Below are 9,292 nucleotides of genomic sequence, written 5' to 3' on the forward strand. Positions count from 1 at the left end.
CTTTTTGTGTTTTTCAATGATTTATCAAAAACAAAACATATTTTTGTTTTTTTGTTGAGTTTGAGCAGAGAATCATATTGACCAAATTGCCCTTCCATCACAGTTTTATATTTCAGCGATATTATGACTGGCGTTAAGTCAGTCATTGATATTGTTGTCCACTTAAATCTTATAACAAACCTTCAAGCATTTTTGTGATATTATTTATGGTTCAATTAGCGCATAGAATATCAGAAACTATCAGCCCCTAATCTCGGTTCAAGACTAATTTGATTTTTATTTTTTTGCCAAATCACCCCAACTTAACTTAAACCATTATAATGTTGATCAAAATTTTAAATTTTTGAATATTTGAGCAATGCATCAAGTTTCCTTTACTGTGAGTGAGTATGCACGAGTCCATCTATCGGCTTACATACATTGTATCCCCTGAGGTCCGTTTCTTATTGGTATTAAGACGCACTCAAGGGAGGAACAATTGTATGACTAACAGCGGATTTTGATCAAGTCAGTAATTTAGATTGTACGAGGTACAGCGGTGATCAAGTTTAATAAATTTGGGTTTGCTCTAGAAAGCGAGTGAAATATTCATGCTTATGAATACCCAGATGATTAAGCCGCATAAAGACTCACAGTGTCAAGAATCCTAACGCTTGTTATTTGCTTTATTATATTTTTGGGTGATCAACAATTATAAGGCTTGAGTATGACTGGTTATTACATTTCTGCCATCTTCACGGAGACTTTTGCTAGAGACTAACACCCCTTTCAATTTGGCTTTTCTTTATGTTTATATCACTTACTTTACTTTAACAGTTTGTTTAAAACCTATCAACGCACCAATGATTAAGCACACAGTCTTTTGAGCTTATTTCTTTCTAGACTTGGGGTCAAATAATCAATGTACTATCAGTTTCACTTTTTGCTTCAAAAACTCAAAATTTTGAGGAGCATAAAACAAAATAATTTTAATTGCCCCAGTTAATTTAAGTTCATAAATTAATTGCTATCCTATCCATCTACAAGTAGAGAACAGGACCAAAACATGCTAGCACGCTTCACAAACTTAAATAACTGAACAAATTCTCAGCAAAAATTAAAGTAGAGAGCTTAACGAACGCCCCAAATACTTTCCATTTGTCAGATAAATGGCTAACCCGAAGATTTCAAGAAATTATCAGGACCAAACATATACAAGTATATGTCCTTCGAAATAGAAGCAAATGACATAATTTTCAGCGATCATAAGCAAAAAATCTTTTTGGTTTTTCTCTTTACAAACTAAAAACATAATATTTTTGTCTTTTCGGATTTTTTTTATTTTTTTATTTTTAACAAAAACGAAATTAACATTCTTTTTGACTTTTTCATAAATTTTTTTCTGTACAAGCAGAAATCACAATCTTTTTGAAATTTTCTATTTTTAAAATGTTTTTGGTTTTTCAGATTAAAAACAAGAAAGAACACAATATTTTTTATTTTTCTGTGTTTTCTAATGTTTTTGGGTTTTCTCTATACAAACCAAAGCACAATATATTTGTATTTTCTAGAATTCACCCCCTAAAACCTAAAAACAGAAAGAAATTAAACTAAACAATAAAGCAAGTAAAGATAATTATACTAATTTTAGGATCTCAGCAAGGGTCTTCAATCCATTTAAACCAAGCAAAAAGTTAAAACGTGTTCTATCAAAAGCTTTGGTAAATAGATCGGCTTTTTGAAAATCTGTGTGCACTTTCTCAAGATCAATTAATTTCTTTTCATAACAATCCCGTATAAAATGATATCGAATTTCGATATGTTTCGTTTTAGAATGTTGTACGGGATTTTTGGTGATACTAATAGCAGCAGAGTTATCAATCAAGATGGGAGTAGTAAGACACTTCAAACCGTAGTCGCGAAGATGTTGTTGTATCGACAAAACCAGGGAACAGCAACTCGAGGCTGCAACATACTCAGCTTCGGCGGTTGAAGTGGAGACTGTTGTCTGCTTCTTACACTGCCAGGAAACAAGCCGGCTTCCTAAGAATTGACATCCCGCTGTAGTAGATTTGAAATTGATTTTGCATCCTCCATAATCTGAGTCTGAGTAGGCGGTAAGATCGAAAGTATTATCTTTGGGGTACCATACCCCGATGTCAGGATTTCCCCGTAGATATTGCAGAATACGCTTGACCGCTGCCAAATGAGTCACTCGGGGACTAGCTTGGTACCTAGCACACAAACAAACAGAAAACATTATGTCGGGTCGAGAAGCAGTTAAATACATTAAGGAACCAATCATGGCACGATAGAGGGTAGGATTAACGGTGTCCTCCAATTCATCCGGTGATAAATTGTGACCCACTGGAAGAGGAGTAGAAGGGATTTTTCCGGCAGTAATCTTGAAACGTTCCAAGACATCGTTCACATATTTTGTCTGGTGAATGAAGATTCCCTTCGCAGACTGGTGAACCTGCAACCCTAAAAAGAAATTTATCTCTCCCATCGAACTCATCTCGAACTTGGTTTGCATAGACTTCTCGAACTCCTTACATTACAAGTTGTTTGTAGACCCAAAAATTATGTCATCAACATAAATCTGAACTAGCAGAAGATCATCACCAATATTTTTATAGAATAAAGTGCAGTCAACAGTTCCACGTTTGAAGCCATTATCCGTCAGATGGTCGGCGAGCGTGCCATACCAAGCTCTCGGGGCTTGATGAAGACCATATAATGCCTTGTTTAATCGGTAAACACGGTCAGGATAATCAGGATCCTCAAAACCTGGAGGTTGTAAGACAAACACTTCCTCGTGAAGTTCACCATTGAGAAAAGCACTCTTAACGTCCATTTGATACACTTTAATATTCTTGTAAGCAGCATATGCCAGGAAGATTCTAATCGACTCTAATCTTGCAACTGGAGCATAAACCTCAGTGTAATCAATACCCTCTTGCTGATGAAAACCTTGTACCACTAAACGAGCTTTGTTTCTCACAATCACCCCACGATCATCTTTCTTACACTTGTATACCCACTTAGTCAGAATTGCCTTCTTGACTCTAGCAGGTTTGTCAATAAGATCCCAAACACCTAAACGAGCAAATTGTTGTAATTCTTCTTGCATAGCTTCTACCCAAGAAGGATCTTGAAGAGCCACACGAGGAGTTGTCGGCTCAACTTGAGATAGAAAACAAGTAAATTTAGCAACAGCTGCAGTTTCATATGCATGTAACTCAGAATGAACATATAGAGCATTATCGTCACTTGAAGAAGCAATTTGATGTCGTGTCTGAACCCCTACATCAAGATCTCCAATAATGTTCTCTTGTGGATGGTAATTATGAATCCTAAGAGTAGGATTTTCAGAAACAACAACATTTTTAAATAAATTAGTGTAATGTTCACCCAATTCAAGAGATGAAACATTACTGTCAAGTTCAATAACTTGATTCACAACCGTATTATCATCAGATGAAGTAGATGCATTATCATCATGAACAGGAGATTCATTGTCAGGTTCTTCAATTGAAGCAGCAATTGGAGCTTCAACATCATTTGAACTTGCAAATCTTGGAATTTCCAAATGTTCTTCAAAATAAGCCCGAACCAAATCTTCATCTGGATGATCAGTTGATGGAGTGAAAGAATTAAATAGGCCATCATAATCAAACACTCAGTCGGGACCTTTCCCTTGTGAAGGAGTAGTGTACTTTTGACAATCAACATGGTACCACTCTTCAACACAACCAAACGTAAAATTGAAAACCCGTTTCTTAGGTGACGCATACCCTAAGAAATAACCTTCAATGGCTTTTTCTTCAAATTTACCCGCATCCTTCTTCAGCATAGTACAAGGACACCCAAAAGGTTCCAAGTACTTTAAGTTAGGCTTAAGATTATTCAATAATCCATAACTGGTCTTCTTTAGTCGTTTAACCGTCACAACTCGATTAAGAGTATAACAGGCCGTATTCACAGCTTCATTCTAGAATTGGACAAGAAGCTTAGAATCAGCGAGCATAGTTCTTGCAGTTTCAATCAAGGTTCTGTTCTTTCGTTCAGCAACGCCATTTTGTTTAGGTACATACGGTGCACTATACTCGCGATGAATTCCCTTTTGGATACAAAAGAAATCCAGAATAGTGTTTTTGAATTCAGTACCATTATCACTTCGAATTCGCCTCACCTTTTGTTTGTAAAGTGATTCGATTTTCTTGATAAGGTTTTGTACCAAAACCGGCGTTTGATCTTTCGAGCTCATGAATAAAACCCATGAATATTCAATATGAAGTGTTCCAGCGGAGTATCAATGGAATTGAATACCTTAGATGGGTGCGATTTCTTCTTTTGTTTGCCCTTCTTACAAGCAACACAATGATCGGATAACTTAAAATTTTTCAACGACACCCCCTCTACCAAATCGTTCGCCATTAAATAATTCATCTTTCTAACATGTATGTGACCCATTCTTCGATGCCAAAGTACGGAGTCTTTCTCAGTTGCTTTCGAGTCAAAACACGTTTTGATCGATGTAGATGCTCTAGAGTTCATATTCAAGACATAAATATCATTTGATCGTGGTGATCGCATGACAACCATGTCCTCAGGAATTATGTAACCCGGTTTCAGAATAAGACACTCTTTATCAGTAAATACGGTAGTGTATTTCTTATCACAAATCTGTGACACACTCAATAAATTATGATCCACTTTATCACAATAGTTCACTTTCTCAAACGTAATCTTCCCATTCGAAACATCACCTTCCTGTGTAATCATACCCCACAGAATTCCCAGCAAACGCCACATAACCCCCTTGAATATTTCTCACATTTGATAAGAGGTTGAGATTTCCAGTAATATGACGAGAACATCCACTGTCCATAATCCAGTTTTCACCAGAAATGGTCTTGGATGTACCCTTCACACAAAAGAAAATGATTAGTTCAAAAAGGCAGCCCAGGCCTTAGTCTTGGGCACCTTTTGGTTTTCTTAAGAAAGATTAACCTTAGTTGCATTCAATTGTTATTCAGCAAATTGTGAATAAGTTACAGGTTTCCTAGACTTTCGTCTTAGATACGCAGCTTGAACCACATTTGAATTAACATTTTTGCATATTGGTTCAACAGGAATAAACTTAGGTTTCACGGAACCATGAGTTTCATTCATATGAACAACCTTTCGAGGATGTATGTTCGAAAACATAATATGAGTATCATCAGCATACGACACAGGTCGTTTTAGAATCTCCTTTATCACAGGAACAGGTTTGGAATGGTCCTTGATAAAAGGATGAAGATTCTGATGGTACTTCTGACTACAATCCCTCACAACATGACCAAGTTGACCGCAAAGGAAACAAGTTCGCATGTCTACACGATGTTGTTGCGAGGTATTTGGAATGAATGACCCAGAAGTTTGATGATGACTCACATTTTTAGTCATGCTCTTAGAAAACTCATCAGATAACTCATATTTCTTCTTTAGACAGAAATCCAAATTAGAACAATTTGAAAAACTTTTCAAGGTGTCAGTTCCTGTTGACTTAACAAATTTAACTTGCTTAGCTTGTTTTAAAACTTGCTTTGCTCTTGTCATTGGATCTGATGAAACTGATGTTTTCGCTTGAGCATATTGACGTTCAAGTTCACAAACTTTGGAAGTTTCATTGTAAAACACACTCTCAATTAGTTCAGGTTTAATGATACTTATTGGAATGTCTTTTTCTGTGAACATTGTGTTCATCCCCTTTAACTTAAACACACGAGCAGGTGATGGCTTGAGAGCATTAGGATTGATAAAATGTAACAAAACCTCATCAGAAACTTTGGGTTTTTCTGATTTCTTAGCCTTCACCGGTTTGACAAACACATCTTGTTTCATCTTGGTTGTGTGTGAACCATACACAGCTTCCTCAAATTCATGAGGTTCACACAGTATGTGATTAGAACTTGGAATGTTCTTGTTCTTGTGTATAATTTCAAGTTCAAACACATCCTCAATGATAACTTTGTCCATATTTTCAACAAACACTTTGTTACTTTGAACATGAGGTTTCTGAGGAGCACATTGGGTTTTAACAGTTTCAGCTTTAATGGATTTAGGTTTTTCTGAAATCACAGGTTCTTTAGGAATCACATCTTCCTCGGTTGGAGCAAAAGGATTAATTTTATAATCATTGTGAAATGGTGGTGGAATTTCAACATAACCAATACCTTTCTTTGAGTCCTTTTGTTTTCCAAAAACTTCGATAATTTCATTTAACATAAACGGTGAATTTCGAAATTTACCTAATTTGTTCTTCAACTCAAGAACCTCATTTTCCAGCTCAGTTATCTTTGAACGATGTTTCAAATTTCTTGAAACTTTTGGTCATTAATTGTCATTTTCTTAGATAACTCGGCTTTAAGATCATGATTACTTATAGTCAAAGCCTCAATTTTCTCTCTTGAATTGATTTGAGAAGTCAAGGATTGTCTATAAGTATCTTTCAATGATACAATCTCTTTCAGTAAATTGTCATTTTGAAGTTTTAATGAATCAATTTTATATTTATTATAATCACAATCAACACATGATACCTTAGAAGAAATAGATTTACTAACCTCATTTCGGTTGGCGGTGCAAGAAGAAGTCGAAGACTCGGTGATCTTCGCCATACAAGCAAAATTGATTGGAAGTTTTGCACTTGAATCATCCGACTCGGATCCAGAATCAGTATCAGATGACAGCTCGCTTCCACTAGCATCTTGAAAATTTTCACCAATTCCAAACATTGCTAGGTTTGCTTGTTTGTTGTTGCACAGCAATTTTTGAGACCAATCATTTCCATCCAGATTAGACAACATTGCCTAATTTCCAAAAGATGATGGTTTTGAACTCGAAGATTTTCCAGCATCATCTTGCTTTCTAGGGCCAGTGTATTCTTTCTTTGGTTTATCACTTGTTGGAACCCGTGATTCGTAACAATAACAATAACAACGAACAGATCTCAGATCTGTGTATATACTATTAATACACTTAAGTATCTAGCTCATAATTAACGTCAATTCAGTGTTATATATGTATATCTATTATCAATATGTTATTAGTAGTGTTTGTATAATATTAGAGTGAAGCTTGAGAGAGGATTCGGACAGCAATTTGTTAATTAACTCAAAACTCCTTTGCAAAGTGCCCAAATTCTTGACAATTGTAGCACTTAACTTTTAACTTATCAAACCCTAACTTCTTGCTCAATGAGGGAAGATCTTTACCCGTTCTTTGTATAAATTTCTTCACTTTTCTGACTATCATAGCCATGTTCCACTTTAGATCCATGAGTTCTAAATCATCGGGATCAATTTGATCATAATATTCATCGGTTAAATCACTTGTTGCAATCTTACTACTAACCAAATTCTCATATGAAGACATAAAGGCAGACAAAAATGCAAAATTCTGTTCAGCTTCCTTTATGTTTACATTCGGTTGGAATGAAAATTGTTTAGTAGAAGATGAATTTCCCGATGCCCCAGATGAACCAGAATTACCAGACATATTTCCAGCTGTATAGAAACAAGCTGGTGGATCATTAAACGAAGCATTTGCATTTTCACTTGCAACAGCTTGAGTAAGAAAAGCAGTTAATGGAGAGATTGTTGAACTAAGAGGCATACTACCACCATAGAACGAAGGATCATGACTTTCCTTTGAATATTTCTGACATTTAAGATCATATTCTCTGGCTTCAATCTTTTGCATAAATTCAATAGCAGTCAGATCTTCATTTGCTAAATAATTGTTTTCCTTCAGAACCATGAAGAATGTGGAATAAGAACTTGGAAGTACACTCTTAATAGTATCAATTTTATCACTCTAAGGGACTTCTATTTGCATCTTGTCCATCTCAGCGATCAAGTGATTGAATCTCGTTGTCATTTCTTCAACCGTCTCACCCTTTAATAGATTAAAGTTTCTTTGAAACTTAAGCATCACCTTTTTACTTTCTGGTGTGTTACCCAAACTTCTCATTCGAATATGTTGAAACAAAGCAGCACATCTTTTTATGCTACCCACTTGGTGAAAGATATTCTCTGGAAAAGCCATGGTTAGAGTAGAATAAGCTTTTATTTCTATCTCTAATGCTTTCTTTTCTTCAACAGAATACTGTGAGATAGCTTTTGGTGTAAAACCCGTAGTCTCATCTCCAATCATAGGAACAGTATAGACTTCATCTAAGAAGTAAGAACAATCAGGATGAATTTATCCTAAATGAGCACGAAACCGAGGTTCCCACTTGGCAAAATCACTGAATTTCATCAATCTTGGACATTTTGAATGTGATCCTATCTCGGAATCTTGTTGCAACATTTGTTGCATCAACATGTTTTGAGACGCTAATGCAACATACCGGCCATCTTTGAAAAGTTTCAAAAATTTAAAGGGTTTAACGAATAAGGTTTAACGAACTGTAATTGTAGCGAACTGCAAACAGTTGTAGCGAACTGTGAACAGTGTCTAACGAATCAACTCTTAACGAAGTTAAGATTGATCAATGGCGAAGTAACTTAACGAATGAGATAATTGTTTAGCGAATCACAAGTCAACTTAACGAATTAACCAAACGAATCACAAAGAATTAGTTTAGCGAATCACAAGTCAACTTAACGAATTAACCAAACGAATCACAAAGGATTAGTTTAGCAAATCAGATGATAATCAGGGGAGAATCCCTAAGAAATGCTTAGCGAATTAAGATAACGAATCAGCTATAGTTGATTAGCGAATCAACAATAGAGAATCAGGTTGTTACAACCGTTTGTAACAAACTCTGACACCTTATGCCACGTGGCAAAGGTTGTTAGGACACAAATCCCAAGTTGGACGCGTGTCACACGAATTCAACAACGAATTAGATCAGACGAATCAGTTATTGTAACGATCTGGCTAGCAAACTACTTGAATAGGTTAACGAATTAGCAAATTTGACGAACGAATTAAGCGAAACAATATAACGAATATAGATAACGAATCACATTCATCTTGAATCTTCAAATCTTCAAAGCAAAATTTCTAGAAATATGAACATCAAACTTAGAAACCCAGAAACCCAGAAATATGCATATCTGTAATACTATCTCATTACTCAACCAAATCGCACAAATGACCTACCAAAATCCTCGTAAATCAATTTTGAATCCAGTACACTAGACCACTAAACCAATTAACATTGATTACCAATCCAATTTGACAACTAACAATCCCCTGTTTCGGACTTAAACCGAAACCAAAATCAAACCACACAAATCCAATTCAAACCTCA

This window comes from Bidens hawaiensis, unplaced genomic scaffold (genome assembly GCF_021521415.1).
Source record: "Bidens hawaiensis isolate Kalapana, Puna unplaced genomic scaffold, B.hawaiensis_p1.1 tig00000001_1, whole genome shotgun sequence".
NCBI lineage: Eukaryota > Viridiplantae > Streptophyta > Magnoliopsida > Asterales > Asteraceae > Bidens > Bidens hawaiensis.